This window comes from Lolium perenne, chromosome 7 (assembly GCF_019359855.2).
Source record: "Lolium perenne isolate Kyuss_39 chromosome 7, Kyuss_2.0, whole genome shotgun sequence".
Classification (NCBI taxonomy): domain Eukaryota; kingdom Viridiplantae; phylum Streptophyta; class Magnoliopsida; order Poales; family Poaceae; genus Lolium; species Lolium perenne.
In genome coordinates, this window is record NC_067250.2 from 249,509,031 (window position 1) to 249,522,394 (window position 13,364).

The following is a 13,364-nucleotide window of genomic DNA, read 5'->3' on the forward strand; positions in this document are numbered from 1 at the left end:
TGATAAAAATATTGCCGTTCTTTCATACTTCATTGTGGCCATCAACCCGTTTTATGGTCTCATTTCTACATTTTAGTTTACACTGTCCAAGTCTAGATTGTCATTGGCTCACACTGCAGAGGTTTATTAAAACGGTATAGACCGTATGTAACCTTCAAAGATATGTTCCGAATATTTAGATCTTAACTTTGACCAACAACTTACCAATAATGTGGTTGTATGGCAGGTTGGTATTAAGTCAGAATGTTCGTATGTTATCAGATGGAGAATCTTCTTCTCGGTTTTCTTGTTACCACAGAATTGTTGCAGCTAGCGTGGCGCCTAAAGTTTCCTTCAGGGAGCAGACACGGTTCGGTCCACTGAAAGCATGTGCTGGTTCTGTCTTCTGTAGTTACTTCACCTGAGAGTGGAGCAATTTCTGTGTCCATGTTTTTTTGTTCGATATGGCGTAAATTTGTTTAACTTACAAATAAGATCAGATTGCTTCTAGAAGCAATAAAACATACAAAAGAGTTGCGTACCAAACTTGAAGTTGGAGCGGACGAAGGTGCCCCCTCTTATTGTGTTTGCCCTTGCTCGTAGTCCTTTCCAATATTCTTCTCCTTCCCCGCTCTAATACCCAACGGCAAAGTCGTGTGCAATGATTGATGAGACGCCATGATTGATTTGCTTACGCAGTTGTACGTGCGCATGTAATCAGCCGCTACCTTCTCGAAGGCATCGTCGACGCAGTCTGCGGTTTCTCACTCGTGCTGCTCCGGGGGAAACCCTAGGTCCGGGTCTCCCGGATCGAACGATGGCGGCGCGCCCTGCGTCGTTCTACCTCTTGGGACATCGTTTTTGGAGCAGCTGCTGGATGTTGGCGGATTTCGGTGGAGTGGTGTCCATCTACCACTTTGTTGGCGTTGAGTCTCAGTGGCATGGTGCTGCAGGGTATCGACGACACATGCAGGATGATGTATACGTGCAGGAGGGTGGAGCCGTTTGGCGTCATGGTGGCATCGACGGCGGGTCTTGCAAGGTTAATGCGATGATCTCTCTTGAAGATGGAGTCGAGGAAGACGGCGGGAGAAACTCCTGTGGCGTGTGTGTTGGCGTGCGCTGAGTCTGCTTGACTGAATGTGTTTCTCACCTACTATTGGGCGGTTTGGGAAGACATTTAGTTTTAGATGATGTGAGTTGGTGTATTGTCACCCTCTTCATCCCACTGTAGGTATAGTAAGGTTGCTTCGAGTTTGATCTTTTGTATTGTTTCTTGTAAGGTTCGTGAATAATCTAATAAAAAAGTGTCTAACCATCATCTAGCTGAAATTGCAATTGGGTATAAGTCAGATTTTGCCTTCAGTAGTATTCATTAACTCATTCCTCCGCCCGCTTCAATATTCATGTGGTCAGTTCGGACATTAGAAAAAAAAACAATCTCTTCATTCCCATTACCATTGAGTCCAGTTTTTTTCCCAGGTTTTTTAACCGTGACTAAACCCAGATCTCAATTAATTGAGCCTCCTTTGCAGCTCTGGTAATGAAAACAAACTGGCCAGTTATTGTTACATTTGACTATTTCACACGAATAGGTATAACTGCCTCCACGTCAGCATTCTTGCTTCTTCCTCCTCACATAAAGACGCCTGAATCCCACTGATGGACGGCCACCCCACAGGAAATGAGACAAAATGATCAGAACGTAGAGAGAGAGAGAGATCCACATAATCAAGGGATGCATGATGGAGAGAAATGAGGAAACCTTCATCAAAATGAAGGCAGTAGCAGATGGGCAAACTCTTGGATCTCATACACTCTCATGCCAGCTCACATCCCTTCTCCTTTTCACTACCTCTTCTCAGCATCTGTCTTGATCATTTATCCTCTCTCTCTCATTTCTTGATCTGCACAGAAATGGTCAATGGTATTAGCAACTATAGAAAAAAACCAGCCTTTAGTGAAGGAAAACCCCTTGCCTAGTCATCTTACCTCTGATATGTACAGTAGTAGGTTGAAGAAATATTTAAGTGGGTTAACTATTGAGAAGGGGCAGCTAGACATGTACTAAATATACACTGGATAATAAAGATCACTAAGACTAGAAGACTAAAACTTATTTACACCTAAAAGAAAGAGAGAATACTAAAGAAATAACTGATAAATTATAAATTACAGTACATGAGAACTTAGAAAATTATACTAAAACTAACAGCACTGATAGAACTGATAAAATTAGAGGCCATAATCAGTCTTAGGTGACTAAGAGACTAGAACTATGCAATTAGCGCAAGCCCTAAGAGAAACTAAGAAAACAGAGAGTAACTGGGTAGTGTGGCGTACCTGTCATGACTGATATGTCCGAGCTTCTTCACCACTCAAAAAACTGAGCCATGTACTGCATCACTGCAATTAGCGTTGCTTAGCCCTGCGACAAAGACATGCTTGACATGCGCAAGATACTTCAACTGATATAGAGTATGCATTTAAGCGGTTGTCCAGTGTATCATGCTTTTGAGCAAAAAGACAGAGCTAGGAGCCCGAGCACACATCTAAAAACAACAACCTTGAGAACACTCGAGGTTGCCTTTGTTTCCAATAAGAAAGGTAAGTTTCCTTTTGCAGCTTACATTCTTTAACATACACTACATCGACAAACATATTAGTTTGCAATAGTTCATTATGGCATGTAATGTAGGATGTTGTCCGTAAATATTCCTTACTTTTATGACAAGGCAACATGGTATCTAACAACATTAATCTAACATACCAATCTAACCATTACAACTCACAAACTTCAACCAAAATAATGTGCTTGTAGCAACTTAAGCATCACATACCACCTTAAGGAGAGTACTAATTAGACTGACCAGCGCAATAAGGTCGCAGAAACATCCTCTAGCCATCTTTGTATGATTGATATAACAAAATCCAGAAGTCTAAATCTTATACTTCCAATCAACAAATGACTAAGATAATGATGAGATAGAGGCAATGAGATAAACTAAGAAAATAGGATAAGAATGGAACAAGAAATGCTCTGCGTCAGAGAAATTAAACGGATACCCTCATGGAAGCTGTCAATGAACAGTGACAATGAAACTGGAAGAAAGACAATGAAGATTGGAGAGAGAAAGGACTGAAAGATAAGAGAGAGAGACTGAAGAATGGCGCTGATACTAAACAGAATTAGGAAAGACCAGAGAAAAAAATAAGGAATGAACATAAATAAGGATGAAGCATAATTAAAAAAATGAAAATTGAATTGAGTGATGGAGAAAGTAAAACTTGAAAGATAAGAGAGACTAGGAAACTGAACCTTGAAACTGAAGAATGACACGTGTGTATTAAACAGATATAACATACTTGGCCAGTGGAATGATAAATTCAGAAAGGCTGACCCTGATAAAAAAATTGAAGCCAATATGAAGACTGAGACTGAAATAAATTGAAGAACTATGAGATAAACTAAGCAACTGAGCTGCTAGAATGAGAGACTGATTGACCGAAGTGAATTTAAGGATTGAGCTAATTAAGATCGAATGGAAAAAATAAAGAGAGGAATGAAAAATGAAGAAAATCCGAATGAGCAAATAAGAGATAGAGAAAGAGAATACTCACTGAAACTAAGCATAAGAAATAAAATAAGAGACTGAGGTACAAGACTAAGAAACTGAGCATAATAAGTACAGAAGAAGCAGAATAACATGTGAGACAAACTGAGCATAATGAGGAAATCAGAGAAAAAGGCCGAGAAAAAAATAAAGACTGAACATAGATGTGGACGGAAGAAGCATAATGAGATGTGAAAAGTAAAGAATGGAACTGAAAGAATGAGATTGAAAAATGAAGATTCAGAGAAAGAGAGAATGAAATTGAAAACTAAAAACTTTACTGAGAGACGGTTGAAATAAAAAATATGACTGAGACTGAGATAAACTGAAGAAATAAGAGATATACTGAAAGACTGAGCTACTAGAATGAGAGACCGATGGGACTGAATAAATAAGAGCTACAAGACTGAGAGAGCGAAGAAACTGAGCATAATGAGGAAATCCTCGAGGGATCTGCATGATCCTCTTGGAAATCCTTAGGAACCTACGATACATCTCAATATATTAGTGACAAAGGAAATTTACAACTAAGTAATGTATAAAAAACAGAAATTGATACTTTGTCACTTGATGTGCTGATTTGCTCGCGGCTCTCGACATTGGAATAGGCAGAGTCAGACACGTCCCTATGTGATCTTAAACGTGATGGTGCTTCAATGCCCTGAATTATTGATGATACGAGGCCTATGAAAACGACAACAAATGCTAGAAGAATGTGAACATGTAAATTCTTAAACACATTAGTAAGCTAGACAAAAAGGAAACACGAATAGATATAGATCATGTATTTCACCATGTCATCAACTATATACAAGAAGGGCATTTCGTGCACACATTCAGACATAAAGAACATGACAAACAAATTACACTACCTGGAAATATAGAACAACAAGAAGAAGCAATGGTCCATGTGACAGCAACCATTACATTCATCTATCAAAATCACAAAATAGTTACCATTAAACCAGGCCTTATCTATCAAGGATTAGTTTGATATCCGTATGGTTAGGCCTTGCAAACGGGTTGAACGATCCGGTAGTGCGTTAGGTATGGTTTGCCGATCCTAGAAGGGATGTTCCGGGAATCGACTCCGTGTTGGTTTTTAGGCCTCTTGTAGGGTTAGTTTTCCATCATCTTTCGTATCTGCTAGGCTCAACTACGTGTAGGATGTTCCGGTTATGCGGTGAAAACCCTAAACTGTCGTAGATCGAGTCAGCTTAATATTAATGAAGCAGGATACCCATGTTATTGCAAGATCTAATATGAACCATGGGTCAATCGGCTCTTTGAGCCGATGAGCAGGATAACCTGAGAGCCGATCGAGGCTCATTTAATGTTTACGTGTCTACCATGCAGGAAACTAATCGAAGCGATCAAACACCTCCCTGACCAGGTATAGGTCAGGTGGCACGCCCTTGCGACCGGCAGGACGTGTGCCAGAGCATTGCGGGCCGTTGACCGAGGGACCAGGGCCCACCAGCAGTCCTGGGAGCCTCCCGGCTCTTCGTGTTGCTCGTCGCTGCTCGCCGGTGGGTTTTGGTAGGCAACACATTCTGGCACGCCCGGTGGGACACTCTGCAGCAACCACGTCAACATCTGCAGCTGAGATGTCGGACGAACCAGTCAAGTACGAAGATCTGCCTGAAGAGCACAAGAAGAAGTATGATAAGCTTAAGGCTCTCTTCGAAGCCGATCTCATCGGCTCTTTCGAAAAAACCCGTTCACATGGCATTAGGTTCAAAGGATTCACACCTGAAGGCATGCTCGATGGAGTAGATCAGTCTCTTCCTTCGGAGGAGCGCACCAGAGCCCTGCGCCAGGAAACCAATTATATGGTGGCTCATTCTCTACATCGTCATTCTGAGAGCCTGGTGAACGCTTTCGAGCGTGTTGCGCTTCGTGTGGTTCAGGAAATCATGAAGCATCAGTATTCTCCGTCAGGACCTGCCCTAGGGACTCACCAAGGAGAAATACCGTTCCACACCAGACCGCAACTGCCATTCACGCTTGCAGCTCCACAGCAACAAGGTTCACCGGCATATGTCGTCTACAAGGTTGGAGGTGATCCTGGCGATTACCGATTCCTGTATGAGCCGCCCAAAGAGATCCCACATGGATACGTGTGCACATACGTGCCGGACTGCAACAACTGGGCGCACACGAACCAGATTACAGCAGGAGGGATTGCTGGAGCAGGAGGGAGTTCTGGAGCAGACGTTGAGAAACAGGCGTGGCTAGCTAAATATGCCACCGGAACGAGTCATGAAAGCTCAGCCCCTGCAGCTCATACCATGGATCAAATCAGTACAATCTTGAGAGATCAGTTCGGTATCCTGCCAAAGAGGAGAACAATCGGCTATTCCAAGCTGTATCCCAACGAATATGACCTGATTCCGTTGCCGCCCAAATATCGGCTCCCTGACTTCACAAAGTTCAGTGGATCAGAAGGGTCTAGCTCAATTGAGCATGTGAGCCAATATTTGGCACAGTTGGGCATGGTTTCAGCATCAGACCCGCTACGTGTAAGGTTCTTTGCGCAATCGCTCACGGGTCCAGCTTTTGGGTGGTACACCTCGTTGCCACCAGATTCAGTTCGGACATGGAAGCAACTGGAAGAGCAGTTTCATGTAGAATATCACTCAGAAGCTACCGAAGCTGGCATTGCCGATCTGATGCAGGTGCGGCAAAGGCGGGGAGAGACGGTGTCTGATTACATTCAGCGTTTCAGGACTGTCAAGAACCGATGTTATTCGGTTCGTTTAACTGAGAAAGAAGCAGTCGAGCTGGCAGTGGCAAGCCTCGCAGCGCCGCTCAAGGATCTGACTTTCCAAGTGGACTATAATTCACTGGCGCATATGGTCCAGAAACTGACATTGTATGAGCAGCGCCACCCAGAATTGTACCAAGACAAGTTCAAGCGACCGATAGGCCTGGTCGAGGCAGAAGAAGTTGAAGACTCTGCAGAAGATCAGGAAGTCGCCGTGGCTGAATGGGCTCGGGGGCAGTACCCGTGTCCTGCAAATGGGTGAAACAACCAGGGCCTGCAAAAGGGTTTGACTTTGATTTAAGCAAAACTGAGCAGATCTTCGATTTGCTGCTGAAGGAAAAACAACTGAAGTTACCCGAAGGCCATAAAATCCCTACGGTGCAAGAGTTGAACGGGAGACCGTACTGCAAATGGCATCACACGTTCACCCACGTCACCAACGACTGCAAAGAGTTGCGTCGACAGATTCAAATGGCAATAGAACAAGGCCGATTGATCTTCGGTCAGTTTGCCATGAAAGTGGACATGCAACCGTTTCCTGGCGTCAACATGGTGGAGCTCAACCATTCCACGAAGCGGCAGCCGGGTTTCTCTTTCGATATCAACATGGCAGGGCCTGTAAGATAAAGAGGAGAGCGGTCACTCCCGTGGCAAGGATAAGAAGGAGGCCGATCCACGCGACCGGCCCCAACATGATAACAGACGGTACCTCACCGAGGAAGAAGTGAGAAGTGTGCGGTACCAACGACCACTCTCCGCGCATCTCCTTAACAAATATGAGTACCAGTACGACCGACGCCAGCGGTACGATGTAGATGACGACAGATATCGTCGGTCAGATGCATACAACAGAAAACATCGTCGATATGACAGAGACGACGAAGGATATGAACGCCGCGCTAAAGGGAGATCAAGAGAGCAGGAGGACATGGACAGACACTGGGATTGTCCTTTCTTTAAGCAGTGCTGGGACTCAGGAATGAGCCGATTGCCCACAATCGACAACTGCCCAGAATATAGACAGCAGAGGAAGGGCACAAGTGAGGTTTCAGTGTTCAAGCGTCTAGGGCCTCTCCCACCTCAGAGCATACGAGCTGAGTCATCTCGAGATGAAGACTTCGAGGAGTCAGAAGATGAAGAAGAAGATAGGTACCACCGGCCAAGGTGGTGCCCTGATGGACTCAGTCATTCCCAGAAGCGTAGGGTTCAGTGGCTACGGAACTTGGAGGAAGCCGAGGCGCAGTACCTATACACGTTGAGGAAAGCATGGCCCGATCTGGCCGTGAAAATTCAGCAGACATTGGAGACGGAGGCACGGCCACAGAAGAAAGAATGGCGCCCCAAGCAGACAAAAGCCGATGCAGAGGCATCGACTGACACAAATATGGTGTTCATACTGCCGTCGGAGTTTTATGCTCCAAGAACTGAAGAAGTGCCAGTAGCACAGTTCGACTGCGGTCCACGGCCAGTTGTCTTTGAGAAGCCACGAGAGAGGAGCTACAGGCACTTGAAGGCCCTGTACCTAAGAGGTTATATCAATGGGCAGCCTGTCAACAAGATGTTGGTCGACACGGGAGCGGCAGTCAATATAATGCCATACTCCATGCTACGGCGTTTGGGACGCTCTAACGAAGATCTGATCAGGACCAACGTCACGCTAAGCGATTTCAACGGCCAAGCATCAGAAGCGCAAGGCGTTCTGAACGTGGATCTAACCGTAGGCCGAAAAACCATCCCTACGTCATTCTTCATCGTCGACAGCAAAAGCACCTACGCTGTCCTGCTAGGGAGGGATTGGATTCACGCCAACTGCTGCATTCCATCCACGATGCAACAATGCCTGATTCAGTGGGATGGAGATGAAGTGGAGGTCGTTCATGCAGATGACTCGATCGAGATCTCATTAGCTGGCATGAATATTTGGGATGCAGACGACCAAGAGCCGATCTCTGGAATCAGTTTGGACGGCTGTGAGCGCATCGAAGCTTCAAAAAACGGGGTGAGGCTGGTCTTATCCACCAGCCTGACGGAGTAGCAAGACCAAAATCAGTAGACGTACGTGGCAAGGCCGATCCCTGCGATCGGCCCCAAAAAATAAAAAGCAATAATCTCACCTCAAGCATGTCACGTAGTCGTCGTAAAGCACAAATAAGTTGTAAACCCTCATTGAGTAATGCAATGGAAAAGGAGGCCGATTCAGGCAATCGGCCCATATTATCCTCACCAGATGTTTTGCCTGGGTTCAGCATCGATCTAGCAGGCGACGGAAAGCTAGGATATGGGTTTACATCAGCTGATGAGCTAGAAGACATTGACATTGGTCCTAGGGATAAGCCACGACCAACATTTATCAGCAAAAAGTTAGATCCGCGTTTGAGGGGCCTGATGATAGCTTTGTTGAAAGAGTACCCACATTGCTTTGCCTGGGATTACACAGAGATGCCAGGGTTACACAGGAGCATCATTGAGCATCGGCTCCCTCTGAAGAAAGGATTTCGGCCGTTCCAGCAGCGAGCACGACAGATGAAGGCCGAAATTCTGGTAGAAGTCAAGAAAGAGATCGAGAAAATGCTGAACGCCGGATTCATCAGGCCATGCAGGTATGCTGAGTGGATTTCTAACGTCGTACCTGTAGAGAAAAAGGACGGCCGATGGCGCGTCGCCATAGATTTTCGGGATCTCAATAGAGCCACTCCGAAGGATGAGTACCCAATGCCGGTAGCAGAGACATTGATCAATGCGGCTGCTGGTCATAAGGTTCTAAGTTTCATGGATGGCAATGCCGGCTACAACCAAATTTTCATGGCTCCAGAAGATATACACAAGACTGCATTCAGAGTACCAGGCTCGGTGGGCTTGTTGGAGTATGTAGTCATGACATTTGGGCTGAAAAATGCTGGCGCAACGTACCAAAGAGCCATGAATTACATCTTTCATGATCTGATCGGCAAATTGGTGGAGATTTACATTGATGACGTGGTGGTCAAGTCTGTTGCAGTGGAAGGACACTTGGAGGATTTGCGACACGTCCTGGACCGAACTAGAAAGTTCGGACTAAGAATGAATCCAAAGAAGTGTGCCTTTGGTGTAACGGCCGGTCAATTCTTGGGTTTCTTGGTTCATGAACGCGGAATTGAGATCGGCCTGGAAAGCCAAGAGGCAGTGCGAACGATGAAGCCACCTACCACGAAGAAAGAACTCCAGTGTCTCATCGGCAAAATCAACTTCGTCAGACGATTCATCTCCAATCTGTCAGGGCGAATCGAGCCATTCATGGGCTTGGTGAAAATTAAATCTGATGAGGAGTTTCGCTGGGGGGCAGAGCAACAGCAAGCATTTGACGAGATAAAGGAGTATCTAACGAAGCCACCTGTGTTGGTTCCGCCACAGCAAGACAGGCCATTCTACATTTACTTGTCAGTAGCTGACACCTCCATCGCCTCAGTGGTGGTGCAAGTTTATGATGGTCTGGAGAGAGTGGTTTTCTACCTCAGCAGAAGGATGTTGGATGCAGAAACGAGGTACCCTGAGATCGAGAAGTTGTGCCTCTGTTTGTTTTTCACCTGCACCAAGATTCAGCATATCTTGCTGTCAGCAGAAATTATCGTCATATGCAAATCAGATGTCATCAAGCATATGTTGTCGGCTCCTGTGTTGAAAGGCCGACTCGGTAAATGGATGTTTGCATTATCGGAATTTGATATCCGGTATCAGCCTGCGAAAGCAGTCAAGGGACAGGCGTTGGCCGATCTTATTGCTGAACGAATCAACACTGATATAGCAGCATTGTCTGTGCGTGCATGGGCCATGTTTTTCGACGGATCGGTTTGTGATGATGGTTGCGGCATCGGCATTCTACTCGTGTCGCCTCGGGGGGCAACATATTCCTTCTCCATCAGGTTACCTACTGATACGTCCAATTTGCATCACTATTTTATATCATAATTTTCTATTATTCATTGATATATTTCATATTTGGAGATAATACTTATGTTATTTCATCTGTTTTGCATGTTTCATGATTATTGGAGGATCGCGCACCGGAGTCAGGATTCTGCTGGAAAAAGCGCCGTCAGAATGCAATATTTCGGAAGATCAACAGTTGATGGAAATTATATGAAAAATCCTATTTTTCCAGAAGACGAAGGGAGCCAGAACGGGGAGCCGAGGGGACCCGAGGTGGGCCCACCCCATAGGCCGGCGCGGCCCAAGGCCTGGCCGCGCCGCCCTGTGAGGAGGGGGCCCACAACCCCCTCTCGCCTCCTTTTCTTCGTGTACGCCTTCGTCCCGAAAACCTAAGCTCCAGGGGTACATCGCGAAGAGTCACAGCCGCCTCTGCGGGGCGGAGAACACCAGAGAGAAAAGAGCTCTCCGGCGGGCAGGAATCCGCCGGGGAAATTCCCTCCCGGAGGGGGAAATCGACGCCATCGTTACCGTCATCGAGCTGGACATCATCTCCATCACGATCATCATCATCTTCATCATCATCACCGCCGTCTCCACCGCTGCACGCCGTCACCGCTGTAACAATTTGGGTTTGATCTTGATTGTTTGATAGGGGAAACTCTCTCGGTGTTGATTTCTACTTGTTATTGATGCTATTGAGTGAAACCATTGAACCAAGGTTTATGTTCAGATTGTTATTCATCATCATATCACCTCTGATCATGTTCCATATGATGTCTCGTGAGTAGTTCGTTTAGTTCTTGAGGACATGGGTGAAGTCTAAATGTTAGTAGTGAAGTATGGTTGAGTAATATTCAATGTTATGATATTTAAGTTGTGGTGTTATTCTTCTAGTGGTGTCGTGTGAACGTCGACTACACGACACTTCACCTTTATGGGCCTAGGGGAATGCATCTTGTACTCGTTTGCCAATTGCGGGGTTGCCGGAGTGATAGAAACCTGAGCCCCCGTTGGTATATCGATGTAGGAGGGATAGCAGGATCTCAGAGTTTAAGGCTGTGGTTAGATTTATCTTAATTACTTTCTTGTAGTTGCGGATGCTTGCAAGGGGTATAATCACAAGTATGTATTAGTCCTAGGAAGGGCGGTACATTAGCATAGGTTCACCCACACAACACTTATCAAAACAATGAAGATTAATTAGCCGTATATAGCGAAAGCACTAGACTAAAATCCCGTGTGTCCTCGAGAACGTTTGGTCATTATAAGTAAACAAACCGGCTTGTCCTTTGTGCTAAAAAGGATTGGGCCACTCGCTGCAATTATTACTCTCGCACTTTACTTACTCGTACTTTATTCATCTGTTACATCAAAACCCCCTGAATACTTGTCTATGAGCATTTACAGTGAATCCTTCATCGAAACTGCTTGTCAACACCTTCTGCTCCTCGTTGGGATCGACATTCTTACTTATCGAAGATACTACGATACACCCCCTATACTTGTGGGTCATCACCTACCCCTTGCACCAACAATGTCGCTGAGTATGAAGCAATATGCAAGGGAATGAAGTTGCTATTTGAAGCCGGGGCAGAAGCAGTGGAAATTTTTGGAGACTCCAAATTGGTGATTTCCCAACTCACGGAGGAATACAAGTGTGAGATCGAGTCGCTCTTCCCATTATGGATGCAATGCCGTGAGCTGATGGCACAGTTCAGGTATATAAATTTCAATTGGATCCCAAGGTCGCAGAATACCGAGGCAAACGATCTCGCACAGATGGCATCAGGATACAAGGACGTAGCAGATGGAACCGATGTCCAGGTGCAGTTCATTGAACCAGATGACTGGTGAGCCGATATTTTCAATTACTTGAAAGATTCGGCTCGGGGGGCACCTAAACGGATAAGATACAAAGCCATGAAGTACGTCCTGATTGGGGATGACATGTTCTACAGGACTCTCGAAGGGTTACTTCTCAAATGTTTGGGACCAGCCGAGTCCAATCGGCTCTTACATGAGGTACACGAAGGTGCCTGTGGAACTCACCAATCGGCTCATAAGATGAAATTGCTAATCAGGCGATCGGGATTTTATTGGCCCACCATGCTTGAAGATTGTTTTAAGTACTATAAAGGGTGTCAAGCATGTCAGAAGTTTGGGAGCATTCAGATGGTACCCGCATCAGCAATGAATCCCATCATCAAGCCTTGGCATTTCGAGGTTGGGGCATGGATATGATCGGCAAAATCAATCCTCCATCGAGCAAGGGCCATGTGTGGGTGCTGGCCATTACAGATTATTTCACTAAATGGGTGGAGGCCGTCCCTATGAAATCAGTGGCATCGACAGATGTTATCAATTTCGTGAAAGAACATGTCATTCATAGATTCGGGATTCCCCAAACTATCACGACCGATGGAGGTTCGGTCTTCGTTTCTAAGGAGTTTAGAAAGTTCTGCGAGGATATGGGAATCAAAGCTGATCCGATCGTCTCCATACTATGCTCAAGCAAATGGGCAGGCTGAAGCATCCAACAAGAGTCTTATCAAGCTGATTAAGAGGAAAATAGACGAGTATCCTAGACGTTGGCACGAGGTATTGTCAGAAGCTTTGTGGGCGTATCGCATGTCATGTCATGGAGCGATAAAAACCTCGCCATACCATTTGGTCTATGGACAAGAAGCCGTGCTACCCTGGGAAATCACGGCTGGCTCGAGACGGGTTGCGTTTCAGAATGATTTAACTACTGAAGAATATGCAGCCCTGATGAGTGACAGCATTGAGGATGTAACAGAACTCAGACTATGGTCGCTTGAGAAAATCAAGGAGAATAAAGCCAAGGTGGCTCGCGCATATAATAAGAAGGTGAGACCAAAGGAGTTCCAAGTTGGTGATCTGGTATGGGAAGCTGTATTGCCATTAGGGACTAAGGATGCAGCGTATGGTAAATGGTCTCCAAATTGGCACGGGCCGTACAAAGTTGACCAAGTTTTAAAGGGGAATGCATACATGCTCGAGCAGTTGGATGGGGTGAAGTTCCCAGTGGCCGTCAATGGCCAGCATCTCAAGAAGTATTTCCCAAGTATGTGGGATGA

General features: G+C 45.6%; 1 long non-coding RNA gene across 2 annotated transcripts; it reads right to left on the reverse strand.

Annotated features, from left to right (window-relative positions):
• Window positions 1-1,403: 1,403 nt before the first annotated feature.
• Window positions 1,404-4,573, reverse strand: LOC127313270 (uncharacterized). 2 transcript variants are annotated; one of them, XR_011748357.1, is made up of 4 exons: window positions 4,153-4,573; window positions 2,323-2,407; window positions 1,745-1,886; window positions 1,404-1,638 (listed from the first exon to the last, which is right to left on the reverse strand). It is a non-coding gene; the product is annotated as an uncharacterized lncRNA (long non-coding RNA). The 2 variants fall into 2 exon arrangements; XR_007858864.2 differs by lacking the exon at window positions 4,153-4,573 and having other exon boundaries at window positions 2,323-4,146.
• Window positions 4,574-13,364: the final 8,791 nt, after the last annotated feature.